Here is a 16,849-nt window from a genome sequence, read left to right on the forward strand (position 1 = left end):
GTAATGCAAATAACTGCATTGCAACACTCAATAAATAAAACAAATATTTGATTTGTGACGTCAATAGTTGCAAAAGTTATTAATAAAACCCTAGCTTTTGCTCACGGCTTCGCCCGCGTGAAGGAGTTTCTCCCGCTATGTGTTTTCCCGGGATAAAAAGTAGCCTATAACCTTCGCAGAGTCTTAAACTATTTCCATATCAAATTTCATATAAATCCATATAGTAAATTTTGAGAAAATTGAAAACATAGACAGACAGAAAGGGGGACATTGTTTTATAAAATATATAGTTACTTACGAATATCAACATTGTTTGTTTTTAACATCATGTCGCTGGACTCTAGTAAGCCAATCTTATAGAAATTTGGATATTCATTATATTTAGAACAATTGTCCGAAACAATAAAATTAGATTCAAACCGCGTACTCGCCTGTGTCTTCAGACGTCAGTTTAATTTTTGCTTTACCATTATAACAAGAATTAAATTTAATTAATGATTAGGATATTTTACTTTCCTAGACATGATTTACCATGTTTTACTGGCATTTTATTTATATTTGTATTAAATTAAATTGATTACACCTTACTATTTTAAATAAACCACAAAAGGATAACTGCCCTTGGCATTTCTCAAACTATTTGCATTTCAATTGCTTTGAGGTCTTTTGTCATGTTAAACGTAGTGATGAACACGAATCTCCCTTCTTTTAAGAAGAATATAAATTTTATTTCACCGCAATACATTAGGGGGATGAATAAACATTGACTACAATCTTCCCTCAGGACATGACAACCCTTCACGGAAACATCGATTGAGCCTTAAAATAAATAAATTTACAATTTAACTGTTACATTACGTTATGTAAGATATTATGTAACTGCATTTTTTGTAATTATTAGTTTCAATGTTACTCAATCAACATTCTTTTTCATTTCTCTCCATATGTTGTGTAAAAGACTTAGTAAAACCAGTACCAACAAAAGACACTTGAATCCTTTTGAATTTAACGCTTTATGTATGGAATCGTCCTAAACAAACCCAAAATAATTTCAAGGCGATTGTGCGTATTCATACCCATATCTATAGTTTTTGAACATCATTAATAGTCATTGAGATTTTTAACCGACTTCAAAAAAAAAGAGAAGGTTCTCAATTCGACTGTATTTTTTTTAATATACTATCGTCTTTGAAATAAAACTATTTTACTCTAATTTTCTTCCCACTTTACAAGGACTTTGTAACGGTTGCGGTCACGGGGCGGGCTGAGAAAATTAAACATAAAAAACTGCGAAAAAGAATAGTTTTTTTTCAATGACTAACATAACTAAAAATATCACATAATTAAACTAATTCGCGTAAACATAAGCAATCTTTATATTATTGTCTCGTATAATTATTAGTACTTTTATTATGTATGTTTAATTATATGGGACTTTGGCCTTCATACTTTGACGTGTTGAAAAAAGTCAAGGCCTTAATGATATAATAAAGTTGATTCCATATAAATTATAATAAACTCGCAAATAAACAGTGTTTATAAATTGTAATTATTTACAAACCAAAACATTTGCCGAATATTTTCTACACAAAAAAAAAAAAAACAAATTATACATTTAAAACATAAATAATAACATGAAGTAAAATAAATATTTCTAACGCATTTCAAAACCCTGACCTTGCGAATCTTAACTAGAAAACGGCGAACATTAAAGTTCCTCCTTCCACTGGACCGGGTCTAATGCCTTCTCCATATCTAGAGATCTGCTTCCTTACAAGTTTCCAGTATCTATATACTTTTGCTATCTACAATGCGTTCAGAATAGCAAGCAGGGCTACGTGGAAATAGAGTACTACAGATACGTTTTTTATCATCTATTCCTATCAACCGAGAAAAACACGTTGAAATGTTTACAGCCACTTCATATCCAACTGTGATTGCATTTTATATAGCAAAGTCATTGCAGTTTTTATTTAGTATAAATATTTTTTACTTTACGAATAAACAGATACGTGTTAAAATATTTTAAAAGCAAAAACTCAATCGCACACGTCGCATATCAAATTAAAAACATAATTAGTTTTTTGCCTACGTCCAAACTGGCTGTTACGCCGCTTGCGTTCTAATCTTATGCAATAAGGAAGCGCCGTTTCATCCTGGTATGGTGTGGAGTTGGATATTCAACGAACGGGTCCTGAGGAATTATACAGCCACCGTAATAAGCTAAATAACAGTGTACTTAAAGGGAGTCGCACAAGAAAGGAACCGCTAGTACTGCGCGAAAAGCTAGCTTCGATAATAGTTATACTAATTTGGATAGGGAAGCCTAAACCGCAAATCGAAGCACAAAAACAGAGACACAAACGTTCTAAAGTAATATTAAATTAAATACGTGATTAGTTGTAAAGCAAGAATATCTCTATTTAGATCAGTTTGATATAGAAAGCAAGAAATTAAAAGGTTCATGATTTACATTTAAATACTGATTGTGGGTTTGAGGCTGAAATAAGAGTGGTCCGTATATTTATAACAACCCACGCAGGAACATGCATGGAGAAAATTCATTACCCTGACAATGAGAAGAAACCAAACCAAATACCTATATGAACCGTAAGTAATTCATTAGACCGCGAAGGGAAAGTTAAGTGCCTATCTGTCAAAGTCGTATCGTTTTTGACTGTAGACAATGTCCACAACAATTCGACAATGCATGTCGCAATTAGTGATGCGACATTGGCATTGAATAATTTCTGTATATGATAAAAATTGACAAAAGTAATCATAAACAATTATAATATCATAAGATTTATAGCAGTAAATGCTTTAATCAAGCATGTCGACATATAAATAAAACATGTAATCACGTGTCAAATCGACTTTGATCTAACGCTTATCAAAGTAATACGTGCCTCTTTCAACTGTGTTAATTATGTCTTATTATTACTGATTAATGATAAACACCATTTACGAGATTTCAAACGAAGGCCGCATACAATGTCATCCACATTTCCGGGTTACGGATACATGGAAAACGAAATAATGATTTTAAAATATTTCGTTTGTACAGGTTATAACCATTCCGTAATAATCAAAATATTTCTGTATACGAGAAGTTTAGAATATAATTAACCCCACGAGTCCAAAATGGAATTCTGTTAACACTTAAAAGTAATTATTTTGATTAAAAAAACATCTTTAAAATGTGACCTTACACAATATTTACTTAGCACAAGCGCCTGTATTAGGTCGGAAAGAGGCTTTTCGTGTCAGAGACCAACACAAAGGGTGAACTTCCATCAACGGGAATGTTAGGCTTTTGCAACGAAAAATGTTTTCAAAGAGGAAACATTGCCAAAAGCAAATACGCAAAGACATAAAGGCAAGACGTCGAAGAATCTAGGTGACACTAAATAACTGGCTGTGATGTGAAATATGTATGTAGTAGAGTTATTACTTACTACTATGATAAAAGGCTTTCTTATATTTTAAATAAATTTTCTAATGATAAAAAATATCGACGATGACTTAACATTATTAAATGTAACAAAATATTCATAACATGACCACATAAAAAATACAACAATACATCTAAAATAGATAGGATATATTAGAGATAAAATTAAACTTTTTAATGGCATAATAAAATATTATTGATACACGAACGTCCACAGTTAACATTTGAGTTATGGCTTTCGAAAGTGTGGCTGCTGTTGAAGTGTTTCGTGTCAACCGGCACAATCTTTATTGATACTTTCAAAGGAGCCATTGTTAGTGCACTGGGAAAGTCGTTTATGAAATTCTAGATAAGATCTGGAAACAAACAGGTCTCAGTGTAATCGTTGCCTCGTGTTCGTGCTGTATGGGAATTGATTTATGCGAACAAGATTTCTTGGTAGTCAATGATAATGGATACTCGTGTCAACAGAGGGATCTGATCACTTTCATGTTACAGTTCTGAGAAATGTTGAACTTTAAAAAAGTTTTTTTTATAGTATTTCATTAGATCACGTTATTTAAATATAACGTCTAAGGAGACATGGTAATAAAAACAAATAATGGAAAGGGCCATTGCTAAAGAAGCTAATCTAATGATATCTACCATCTTGAAATATACCATTAACGACGTAATGAAAAACTATATAACTATAAGAAACATCTCTGTTTTCGACACATTTTGCCGTATTTCTCTTATTGCGCTGAACAGAAGAGATATTAAAATTCATAAATATATTAATGATACATGTTAAACAACTATCGTCACTAATGTTATTATCTTTAAATTTATCCTGCATTGAAACTTTCCTGCAAAAGTAGACACAACAAAGCCAGAACAGAGGTGTCCCAGAATATCAGACATTAACCAAATATCTGCTCTGCCTTGAGATCAAATCTTTTGAAACCTTTATAATACTTTTAAAAGGATTCAAAGTTTAGCTAACGTTGTATCCTACTAATAAGGAGTATATTTATGCTAAGTTAATTAGGACAAATCGTGGTACAACGTCCAGTACGAATTTATAGATAAAAACAATTTCACACAAGTGCACTCGCTAGGCAATGATAACAATTTCTTATCAGTGCTGTGAACAACTAGGCTACTTATCAGTGTTCATTATCAGTTTACTAATTATACTATGTTCTCATGCTTATTAAATCAAATGGCATTCTATGGATAAAGAGGCCTTGTATACAAGTTTTGTACTCTTACGGATCTGGTTACGTTTTCGGCTTTTATTTGTTGCTGTCTAAACTCTAATGGGCTTCGGTGTTAAGATCAGGGTTGATCAAAAGATTTTTATGAACTGTTTTTACATCAACTTCAACATTAATTTGTGCATGTTCATTGAGAGGTAATATTACTTAGAGTGGTAAGGTATGCTTAGAATTATTTGTAGATAAATCTTTGTGTATTTCTTCCTATCTATTAAAGAAATAGGTCATACCACTTTCAAATGTATTCTTCAGACTTCGCTACTTCGAGAGTATCAGGCAAATTTTGTAAACTGCAGAATTCCGAACAATGCGAATTTCGGGCTCATTCTTTTCTCGTATCTGCAATATGTGGAACAAACTTCCACGAAAGATTGAGCGGAGATATAAAGAATTTAGAAGCGGTTTAAGAAATTCTGGAGCACGATGAAATCGTTGCCTAGAAGTTGAGCTTACAATATTATTCCCCAATTCTTATCTTGTCTTTATTATTAATTGAATTCGAGGTACAGTGGTCCCTAACCAAAGCTTTTTTATTGCCTTAGTAGACAAAGGAGGTAGCAGTCCGCGTGATGGTAAGTAGCATCCACCGCCCATGGTCTTTGCAATGTCAGATGCCTCTGCCAACACACAACCAAGCCGTTGCTTATCGGATGGTGAGCACTCTTTTTTTACATTCAATTGAACGTTTGGAAATTCTGATCTCACTTTGGTAACTAACCATTTTTGGGAGTGATTCAGAGCATTTTCAGTCGCATTGCATCAACACGCATCAACTAAAGGTCAAAGAGATAATGTTTATTACACTCAAAGGTAACTGAATGTAATACAAACAACTTAGATGTACATAGGAAAAGTACTGTTTACGTAGATAATTACAATGTGTAATGTCAAGGTGAACAAGTTGGTACAATTTCGTATCCACGTCGACGAACCGTAAAATAAAATAATTTAAGCGATATATAGGCGGCAATAGCCTAGTTGGTTGCGGAACAGACCGCCGAGACGAATGTCCGCAGGTTCAAAACCCAAGGGCACACCTCTGACTTTTCTAAAATTACGTGTGTATTCTTTTGTGAATTATATCTCTCTATAGGAATTTCGAAGGTGTGTGAAGTCTACCAATCCGCACTAGGCCATCGTGATTGACTAAGGTCTAATCCCTCTCAGTAGTAGAGGAGGCCCGCGCCCAACAGTGGGACAGTATATAATACAGGGCTGATATTATAAGTTTATAATAAAGTCGCAAGAACACGATATTGGTAGAGTGGCTGAATAATATCTCGTAAGTCATGTAGGAAACTAACCAATTTGTAAAATTACTATCTTTTGCATGCGGCTGCGCATGCGTGAAAATGTTTTTCAATCAAATGTAGCCTTACCACTCAGGAGTACTGCAGCTTCTTATAAATGATTTTTTTCATAATCGGTTAATAGTTCCTGAGATTAGTGCGTTCAAACTCTTCAGCTTTATATATTAGTATCTGTACGATTAAAAAACTTAGCTTAAGCTTCGAATACATCAAAACTAACAAATAAAAATCAACTTAAATATTCAATTCTGATAACAAATTTTAATAACAAACTGTTTTAATACAGAACGCAATTAACAAACAATAGGGGCCACCCATTACGGACCTGCAAGTCGGCGAGATGCGGTGGCGTATCGTAGTTTCATTTAATATGGAAATATTGTACAGCGAAGGCACAATACAGACGCACAATGCCTACTGCGGTGCCCGATCGGCATAATGGCCTATGACCCATTTAATGAAGCGCGTGGACACACCTTTACTTAACAGTCGATGTCCTATTTACGCACCTTAATGAATGCTCATACAAAATTGTCCGGCTGACGTCATAGGTCCGTTCAAAACAAAACGTCTGTTAACATGCAAGTATAAAACAATTCGTTTTACATATCCGCAGTGACTGACAGAAATCTACGTCCATCATTTTTATTCGTAAATTTTTATCTGGTTGATGGGTGCACCCACTTACCGCCGTCTGATTTCTATCCCATGATGTGATAAGAGGCAGTCCTATCGCCACATTGGACACAAATTCCAGACTCCAGGCTGATACTGAGTAGAAAAATCCAATATCACTTTGCCCGACCCGGGATCGAACCCGAGACCTTAGCACTGCAGTCGTAATACAACTACGCCACTGGAGGCAATATTACTAATTAACAAGATAAAAATCCCTTTTCAATTATACCACGTACCTTTAAATGCATATTACTAAGATGTAATAAAATTAACAAATTGTCGCTTTCGTCCGTCCACTGTGAACTAACCTTTATTGAATGTCATTCACGCTATCGTCACGATACATTGGTCGCGCTACACAACGCGTGACCATTGAAACCAGTTTGAATTGAGTAATGTACGCCGAACCAGGTTGAGCGTACTGCCGCGATAGTACAAAATTAAGTAATTACGCGAAAATACTCGCGGTCTTTATTGACATTGACTCATTGCAAAATCGCCTTTTTATTTTTAAACGTGATGTATAGAAGCTTTATATGTAGTCATTTGCTTATGCACCTGAAGACTTTAAATGTTTTGCTTAGAGGATTTTACTTGTGATTTATCGGTTTGTACCTTATCACTATTAAATTTAGCAAGCGTACAACAAATTCAGTAAAAAAACATAATTATTGACTTATAACTTTTTTAATTTAAATTAGTATTGACTTACTCATAATTTTATATCATACATGGTTAGCTATGTATTCGTAAATTATAAAAAGCGAGTAAAATTAATTTCAATAGTATCCACAATTTTTCTTATAAATCAAAAAGCATTTAATTAAAGTACATATTTATTGCAATAGGTATATCACATAAAACCCATCAAGCAATAAGTTACAATTAGCCTGTATATTAAATACAATAACAAAGAGGTCGGTTGAATACCAATTCTTAGAAAGAGAATAACGGTAAAATATATAAGTACCAATGTCACAATTATTGTATTCAAAACAAGTCGAAAGTACATGCACAATATTCATACAACCGGAACATATTAATACATTGAAACAATCCAGCTAAACGCCCGCATGGCGCGCATAAATTAGATTAGCAAGACAAAACGTCTAAGGCAGATTTCGAAATTTGATACAGTACAATCACCGAGAAAAAATAATTTGTAATAACCGAAACCAACCGTTTACATGTACTAAGTGCGTCGATAGGTACATTACATAATAATTGGCTGTAACTAATTTGCAAACGGTATTCACGTAATTTTTTGATTAATATGGACGTCAGAAAATTTATAAAATGACGTAGCGTGTCGCTTAGTACTTGATTGGAAGGACTCAGTCGTCTGTGGGACTCAATTATATTCCTTAGCGACGTCCCTGTATTCCCGCAAAGACAACAGGAAAATGAAGTTCTTATTTCTGTCAAATCCATGCATTTTAAAATGTAACAAAATTACTATAAAAAAGGAAATTCCAAATATTTCAGAATGTCGCTTATCATGTGACTGCACTATATCATTTGTGAAACTGTGCCTAAAATCTCAATAATTTTAGGCAACTAATCTTACTAAAAATAATTTTTGCACGTGAAACATCTAAGTGCTTTACTAATCACATTAGGATAAACAACTCAAATCTATGCCGCCGTTTATAAGCGCGGCCACCGCGAACAAGTCAGGTCATTGACATTGATAAATGAGTTGATTTTTTTTATTAATATCGTAGTCAAAATAAACAATATTCGACAGAGATGGGTCACTCGATAAAATATGGTTGTCATATCAAAGCAGATCATTTCGTAACGGTTAATCCACTTCTGACATCGAGTGTACAGCCCGTCCGCATGAAACTATTGCAATCTGCATTACCTGACATTATTCATCGGACAAAGACCTATTGGCACCAATATTTTTTGCTCTGCGCATGCGCAAGTGTTGATACAAAATCGCGGACAAAATTATTTCGACCAGAGAAGGGGGTGAAAGTAGGTATGCTTTCACTGCATCGGAAAGATAAAATTGTTTCAACTCATGACATTTTGGCAGCACGGACAGATCATAACGGCCTGATAGCTCTCAAACAGCGAGTAAATGTGACATTTGAGTCATCTGACAAATCGCTTTTAGACCTTAAAAGCACATTTAAGAAGGATATTACCATACACGAACATCATATGTTTCGCGGTACCACAAACAAGTTTAACAGGATAGTCCGCGTAAGAAAATAATGAATCACATTCTCTCGATTAAAACACAAATAATTTGTCTCGCGTTGGATCAATACAAGCCAGTCACGTATTTCTAAAAAGCATACAATAGTAAATGTTATAAATTGACAATCACGTTCGCGTAATACAAAAATATAACACAGGAACACGTCACATTATTAACACTTTGTGTCTAGCGTGAATAATATGTTATGTTTGAAATATACTCCAAAGTGACCCCAATGTCAACTTATTTTATAATCATTGTTGTGTTAATTTATCATAACTTTTTTCCTTTTCGTCAACAGTGTCTAAATAAAATACAAATTAAATCAATATTTTATGCAGACAATAAATAATTACAACGAAATCAATTAATAAATTTAGACACTGATTTAACAAAGAAGAAAATTGCTACATCAATCAATTTATGAAGGAGATAAAATACAATACGTCTAATATAATACGTGTAAGGCAAAGATTCTGATCTGAAGCAAATCACAAAGGCATCACATCTCTATTATCTTGAATCTGAAGCCTCATGTTTACAATGCATGTTACCAAATATATTATATGCTAACGGCCAAATTACACTTAAATAATTATGTAATTTCTGACCTAACCGTGACTTCATCGACCTCACCGATACTTATCACCAGATTAGCACATAATCCCACTGTTATCGCTCTCGAAATTCCGTCGAACAGTACAGGGGCAGAATGTTTTCACTCTTTTATCAACAAATTAATACACGTAAGATAACCTTAAAAATAATCAAAAATTGGTAAAATATGTCTATGGTTTCATTAATCATTCGATTTTTAATTTTGACACATAATACTGCGAAATCACAGCCATTAATAAATTCGATTTTTTTCTCTATGATTTTATGAATTTTGTGCCTGTCCATCATAGCGAGATACTGCAAGCCAGATTAAACAACTAGTAACTCTATCTGGTTTTCAAAATGTTTTTTTTTATTAGATAGATTTTTAGTTTTATTTTGTTTTGTATCTGCTATTAGTCGACATTGACAAAATCACAGATACATACTTACTTAAACGGTGGTAACCAAAATAAAGAAGAAGAAGAAGATTAAACAAAGCTTCAAGATCTTTCGTTAAACAAGATCACACCATTGGCATTATACGGTTTCTAAACTACAGAAAAAAAAAATGTTTTGAATTTGCGATGCATTTCCAAAACATGTTAATGTTTGAACGTTTGCTATGCTACGGTAGTTAGACATTTCCGAGAAATCTCTAAATATCTCTAACGAACTGTTCTCTGTCGATTTCTACATTTCCTTTAGTGTTTAGTGTATTGTTTTTATTTTCTTTATATGTTTGTTTTCTGATATATACTGTTGAGTTTTAGTTACCTATAATCCAGTCTTTGATTATTGACATTTCTAAAACTCTGACATTGAAAAAAAATCTTAAAACATTTTTTTTATTCTAGCAAATTTTAACGAACAGAAATGCATTTACCAACAAACAAACATTATAAAATTGGAGTGCCTCTAAAATAATTATAGGTCAATCCATTTCAGCATATAAATAACATGTAGCGGTTAGCAAATGAAATTACAAACTACAATCCGCAAACTACAAAATAAACAAAAAACCCGTAGAAACATAATCGTCCCGAATGGCCATCCGCGCCAATCACAGCGATTCGAATTTTTATTACCAGCAATTTGGCTTTCCGTTCCGAATCGAAAAAAAATCTTCGTTTATCTGGCAAATCAGTTAAGTACCGCGAGTTCGTACCAGCCAGTCTTTACGTTCGAATTGTTATATTTTCGAATCCCCGCAGACTTGGGCCTGCGATTAAATAGATTATTTTTACATTTAGAACATCCGCAATGAATTGCCAGTAAGCTCGGTAATGTGACAAAAGTGTAGCAGCGAGACATTCGTGCAATTTATAATTAAACTAGATGTGACGTCCTTAACCTACTAGTATCTAGAGGTGTTTATCGTGTGACGTCATAGTGTTTATCATGATTTATGTTGTTACAAAGTCTAACATTGTTTTTATATTACAACTTTCTTATATACTAAAAATTACGTTAAATAACTGTTAGAAAACTGAGAAGCATGATGTAAGGTTAATATCCGTATCAGTAATTATGTGATATGCAAATATTTGTTCCGGGTCTCATAGTTATCTCATGATAGGGCGGCGAGACCTGATGTCATCAAACATCAGTAAACAACTATATTCATGCTGCATACGTTATTAAATTTGTAAAGTGGTAAACTGTAATTAAATTAATAAATCAGCAAAGCAACAGCAACATGTTCTGTGAAACATTTTGAGTAAATCAACGGTAAATCCATTGCATTGCGCTAGGATATGAATCTTCACCTTGGCACACAAAAAACAATAGCTCATCCACGAGAACGCAATTTACTCATATCACACTCTCAATTACTATTGAGATAACATTAAGGCTAATTTGTCTCGAACTGAGTTTTTCACTTAAAAGTGACGTCACCGACGCGGCGGATTATACGAAAACATTTTAATCATATTGACACGTAACGTATTTCGAATTCCATGTCATTTAATTTTTATTCTAATTTCAAATATTTTATTTGTTTTTAACGACCAACTGTTTAGATTTTTATAGTTCAAGAAAAGGAAGCGGCATCATCCCATTACTGTTGCAAAAACTATAAATAATAGATTCAAGGGTATTTATAATGATATAGTTTGTCGCGATGCAAGTGTAATTAAGTTGACATTTAAAATAATAAGTAATATGACATGCAACAATGTCAAGAGCAATGTCAGCTGGCCTGTTTGAAACGGAATTATATTTCCAAAAAAACACCGCAATGTGATTAATATCCGGTTAAATCGTGTTCTAGGAGTGAAGATAATATTCTAATGGTTTTTATAATTAAATATAAAAAGCGAGACCACATTTTAATGTGTCTAAAAATATTCGATAGGATTTAAATCATTTTGAGCACATAAATAACGTCCGAAATAGGAAATTGTCGCCGATTAGTAATTAAAAAGATATTGATATTCATTTTATTCGTTCAATCAGTATAAACCGAAAACATTAAAAATGCAATCAAATATTATTTTTTTAAATTATATTATTCAAATCAATAATTATATATGAAGATATGCCATTTATCTTCTATAAATAACATAACCATTTTTTATTTTGTATATTTACTTTTATACCTCTCTCAAAGCAAATCTCGGAACGGTTTAACCGCTGAGAATAAGGAAGCGTCGAGTCGGAAGGTTAATAGAAAACGTTTTAATCGCCCTGCTATTGCAGTAATAGCGTAGCGACGACCTAACTGCGGTCTAACACCGGTTCATAATTTAATAGCCCGCGCAATAACACCACAAACCATAGACCAACTAACAAAACTGGAAGACAAAAGCTAGTTTTATAATTCGCCGAATAAATTTTATATCACTGAAATCAACTGATTATACTTATTCTGTGTAAGGCAAATCCGTCTTTTTGAAACTCCAGTATTTCTAAGAGAGTCAAAAATACCTCAATAATTTCAATCATTAGATAAGTCACTTGTATGACTGTTAGTTTTCAAATGATAAAATATATTATAATCAATATCACTTTGACCTTTGCTAATTGTTTGTTTGGGCAGTTTAAAATATATTTGCAATACACGTAAAGACCAATATAACATATAAAAATCCACGTTAATGTGTACATATCAAATTAAAAATATGTAATAATCTTTAATCACATCGAAATAAATATTTAAAAATGCTCGTGAAAGTAGAAACTAATCATTTCAATAAATTATTCTATCATAGAGTTGAGTCAAAACTGAAATACCAAAAATAACCAACATGTAGACTGTTATAGTAAAAAAAGAAGTTTTTCAATCAACCAATTAGTTAATATGCCAGCACTGCAAGTTTAAATTCAAATGCTAACTACCGGATATTTTCGAGGCAATCCAAACAATTAATTATGTGACCAAGCATTGAAGCAAGTCCGTCTATATAGTACCCACCTATTAATAATCCTAAATTATCTTACAGTCGGTCTCAATAACTTACTATCATTTAACTAGAGTTAGCTATCACAACTCGTCAGTAAAAGTTACGCTAACTATTACTGCTTTTTCAATATCTAGTAACGAAGGAATACTGAGAACTGGCGGGAACGTTTTATTTTAGCTCTAAGTATTAATGTTATGTTTTAAAAAAAAGGATACTATTTAAATGTTTTCAACTATTATTCTTTTCAATATCATTACATTCGATTTTACGTAAAGCAATTTAAATAACATATTGCATATATTATTATAACAATGACTTATTAGTCACGTATAGCAATAGCTCTACAATCATCTTTGCCAAAAACGAAACGCAACAATATCCATAATCATATTCGACCCTCCGATAGATAACTAAACTTCACGGATAAAGTATTCTTATCTATCTTACTTTCTAGAAACACAAATAAGCATTCCATCTGTTTATAAGCTAGCAGTAAGATGTTGAGTGGCTATTAGCCGTTATGAAGTTAATTACTTTTTTCTTCTATTAGTTTATCTTCGCCTATAATAATTTAGTTGAAAACAATAACTGTCACACCCCTCGTGACTACATTCATTCCAGTTTTGGAACAGATATTTTATTTCTTATTATATCTTTGCAAATGTTGTTTGGGCATTTTGAGAGGATGGATGACAGGAGACTACAATGGATATATAAGGCGAATGTGGATTGCAGAGCCGGTAGGGGTCGACCGCACCGAACCTGCGAATTTCAGATATCTGACATTCTTAGTAAAGGCCAGATCAAAAGTATCCTGAACCGGTGGCAATGCATGAAAAGATTGATGAATGTAGAAGGGAGAAGTATGTCAGAATCGTGCAAAGTAGCAATCCATAGTATTTGCCTACCCCTATGGGATAGAGACGTGTTACTATGCAAATGATCGCTATACGATAGCCAAATTTGTATTCCGAACTACGGTTTAGTTATTTCCAGCTATTTCCTAACTACTGATACCCTTATCGCTGCCAATCGCGATAAAGGACCTGGTATCCATTTTACCTTAAAATCAATCAGCAACGACAATCGTACGGGCATGAACAGACCTTAAAAAGGAAGTACTTAATTCATTCCCAAAAACGCCGTTAATTATTTCAAAAATGGAATGTGGGAAACCTTTTTAAAAGTAACTGATAACTTTAAACATAAACGGAATTACATATACCGTTATATGATAAAAATAAATAGGTATACATCATCAATTTATCTGATTTAGTGGGTACTAAATCAGAAGTAGAACAAGCTATTGCCTATATCTACGCGCATTCGGCGATAACTTATCTATTAGTTACGAATAAATGTGTTAAAAGAACCAAGAAATATACTCGTAGGGTGGTACAACTATAATAGCGTGTCAAATTAACCAACATATCTCCGTAGATTCATCTCGAACTGAAGCAAACACGTCACAAAACACGCAACACTAATAAAAACTTAGAAAAAAGTACACGTAGGTAGTTACACAAAATGATGTAGATGAACCTTCAAAACTTGTTTTTCACGTCTTGCGATACACGAAAATTACTAAAATTATTAAAAGTTACGTAGGTATTAGGAATCACCGTTTACTCAGAAATGAGACGTGAAATTTATTATAAACCGGCAGCAATCAATTAAATTTTATTTCACTAATTAAATACATTAAATGAAAAGCTAATGTACTCACCAAGGATATCGTGCAAATTAATTAAGATATAAACAGTCGTATTGTCGATACTTCGTTTCGATGTCGAACTTTGAACAGCAAAATGCAAGTCCCGATATATTTTACAGATCACTCTATTCAGCTCACTGCGCACTGTCACTTTCGAAGCGCGGCCGGCTTTTTTTACGATATTACGCCTAGATGCGCTCCGTACTGCGTGGTGTCAAGCCGGTGTATCGGTGCGGACTGGCTGGTCGCCGGCCGCAACTCGCAACGCACCGCTGTCGCTGACGAAACACGATTTCTGTGTGACTAGACATGAAATAGTGGCATACAATAAATCCCGCACTCACCCGGCTCTATTCTATGCAGTTTTGCCGGGAAGCTTATCAGAATTTCTTTCAAAGAACACAATGCATGCATTCATCGCTGGCGATTGGCAACTTGACTAATTTAAAGAGACGGATTCTCTTTTTGAATTCTTTTTTTTGTTACCTTCTGCCGTTGCAATATGCAATCGATGTTGCCAATAACAAATATATACCAAACATTGCTATGAAGTATTTTTATTTTTCAAGTAAGTTACGGAATCGGCTTCATAACCAAAAAACTTTGGACGTATCCAACAGATATTACAGTATTGAAGCCAACACAGTGTCTATAGTAGGAATACACGAGCGTTCGGTTCAAGATCGTACGACAATCGCGCCACCTCAGCTATTCGTATTGCCTTTTACTGAATCCAACTTTTTTTTATTCCGCCTCGCGTTGCGGTTACGTCCACACGTTTGATTGTTATGTTACCATGTTATTAGATATTGTATCATAGTATGCCATAAGATACGTAATCACGATGACTATTGTTTTTAGGGTCAAAATTTAAAAATATTCTAATTTCGCAGAATAATGAGTAATTGACATTCGTCACTTGACCGTCTATTTTGGTAATAACCTTGCGCATTGCAGCGTTTTATTAAAACGTCAGTTTATGTTTTATCTTTAAATATTACAAAACAAAGTTCCCCGCCGCGTCTGTCTGAATGCGATAAACTCTAAAACTACCGAGTGGATTTCGATGAAATTTGGTATGGAGATATTTTGAGATCTTTGAAAGGACAAAGAGTCCTTTATCCCGGTAAAATATACAGCGGAACTTTTATCCGGAAAAAACTCACACCTGGACGAATCCGCAAGCAAATCTAGTTTTAATAATAAAATAAAAATATGACATCACAAATATTCTTAAGATTTCGCCCAACGGCTGCCATATGACCTTGATACATGGACAGGAACAGATGTCCGGCCCGATGAATCTCACCCAATCATTAGCAAGGTGCATGGCGTGCAGCTGACGCTCAAGATGGAATGCCTTGCCACCTTTTTTTACTTGTAAACACTCACCGAAGGGCTAGGTAATGAGTCTCATTGAAAGTAGTTCACAACTGGACTGAACAGACTAAAATAGTATTTGTGTTTTTTACTTCTTCATCTAAGAGACCAGTTGATGCATACCAAGTGTTACTTGATCTATTTTGGAATACATCTTTTGATTTTGATTTTTCACGCTGATTAATCGCAAAATCATGTCTTATATTTTTAATGTAAGACTATGCAATATTTTTAAACTCACAATGGCTTATGAAATCATCCTCGTAATTCTATAAGACAAAGCATCGTCCTGAATTAATCAATCCGAATCTATATTTATCAAGAAATAAAAATTTGTGGTGAGGAAGCTAGATACGCTGATCGTTTATTAAATTGTCGAAAAAATCTCATAAAGTTTAATAGCTGTATATACAATATACATGCTGCATTTTACGGACGTCATTTCGTCGTTTAAGCAACATCAATGTTTTTCATGTTGCATTAATATTGCAAGTCAAACATAAAATGCAGTAATTTCTGATACAAAAACATTTTCATCAGCACAACTTGATTATTGCTAAATCTCTACTAGTATGTCAAATCGAATTTCACCGAGTAATCCATAATGAGGTGTCATTGAATATTAATATCACTAGCATACTATGCGATAATGTATTTGAAACTCGTAATTAATTCTGTTATAATAACAATATTATCTTGTTAATAGTTGTCGGTTTTTATTATGTGATTTTGGTACAAGTTTCAAGATATTTTAGATGTTTGTTTATTGATATAATTACACCATTTGGCATGCCAATTATGAAGAGTAATTAGTTACTTGAAGTTATTCTTTTAAGGT

The 16,849-nt window shown here is 33.4% G+C and overlaps 1 protein-coding gene across 1 annotated transcript in view; it reads right to left on the bottom strand.

Moving 5' to 3' along the window:
- Nucleotides 1-14,898, bottom strand: part of LOC115441695 (protein windpipe) — a 53,037-nt gene extending 38,139 nt beyond the window's left edge. The window contains exon 1 of the mRNA XM_030166584.2: nt 14,644-14,898. The gene's annotated coding sequence lies outside the window, so the exon portion shown is untranslated. The remainder of the gene's footprint in view (nt 1-14,643) is intronic.
- Nucleotides 14,899-16,849: the final 1,951 nt, after the last annotated feature.

The sequence above is a fragment of the Manduca sexta genome, chromosome 25 (genome assembly GCF_014839805.1).
Source record: "Manduca sexta isolate Smith_Timp_Sample1 chromosome 25, JHU_Msex_v1.0, whole genome shotgun sequence".
NCBI lineage: Eukaryota > Metazoa > Arthropoda > Insecta > Lepidoptera > Sphingidae > Manduca > Manduca sexta.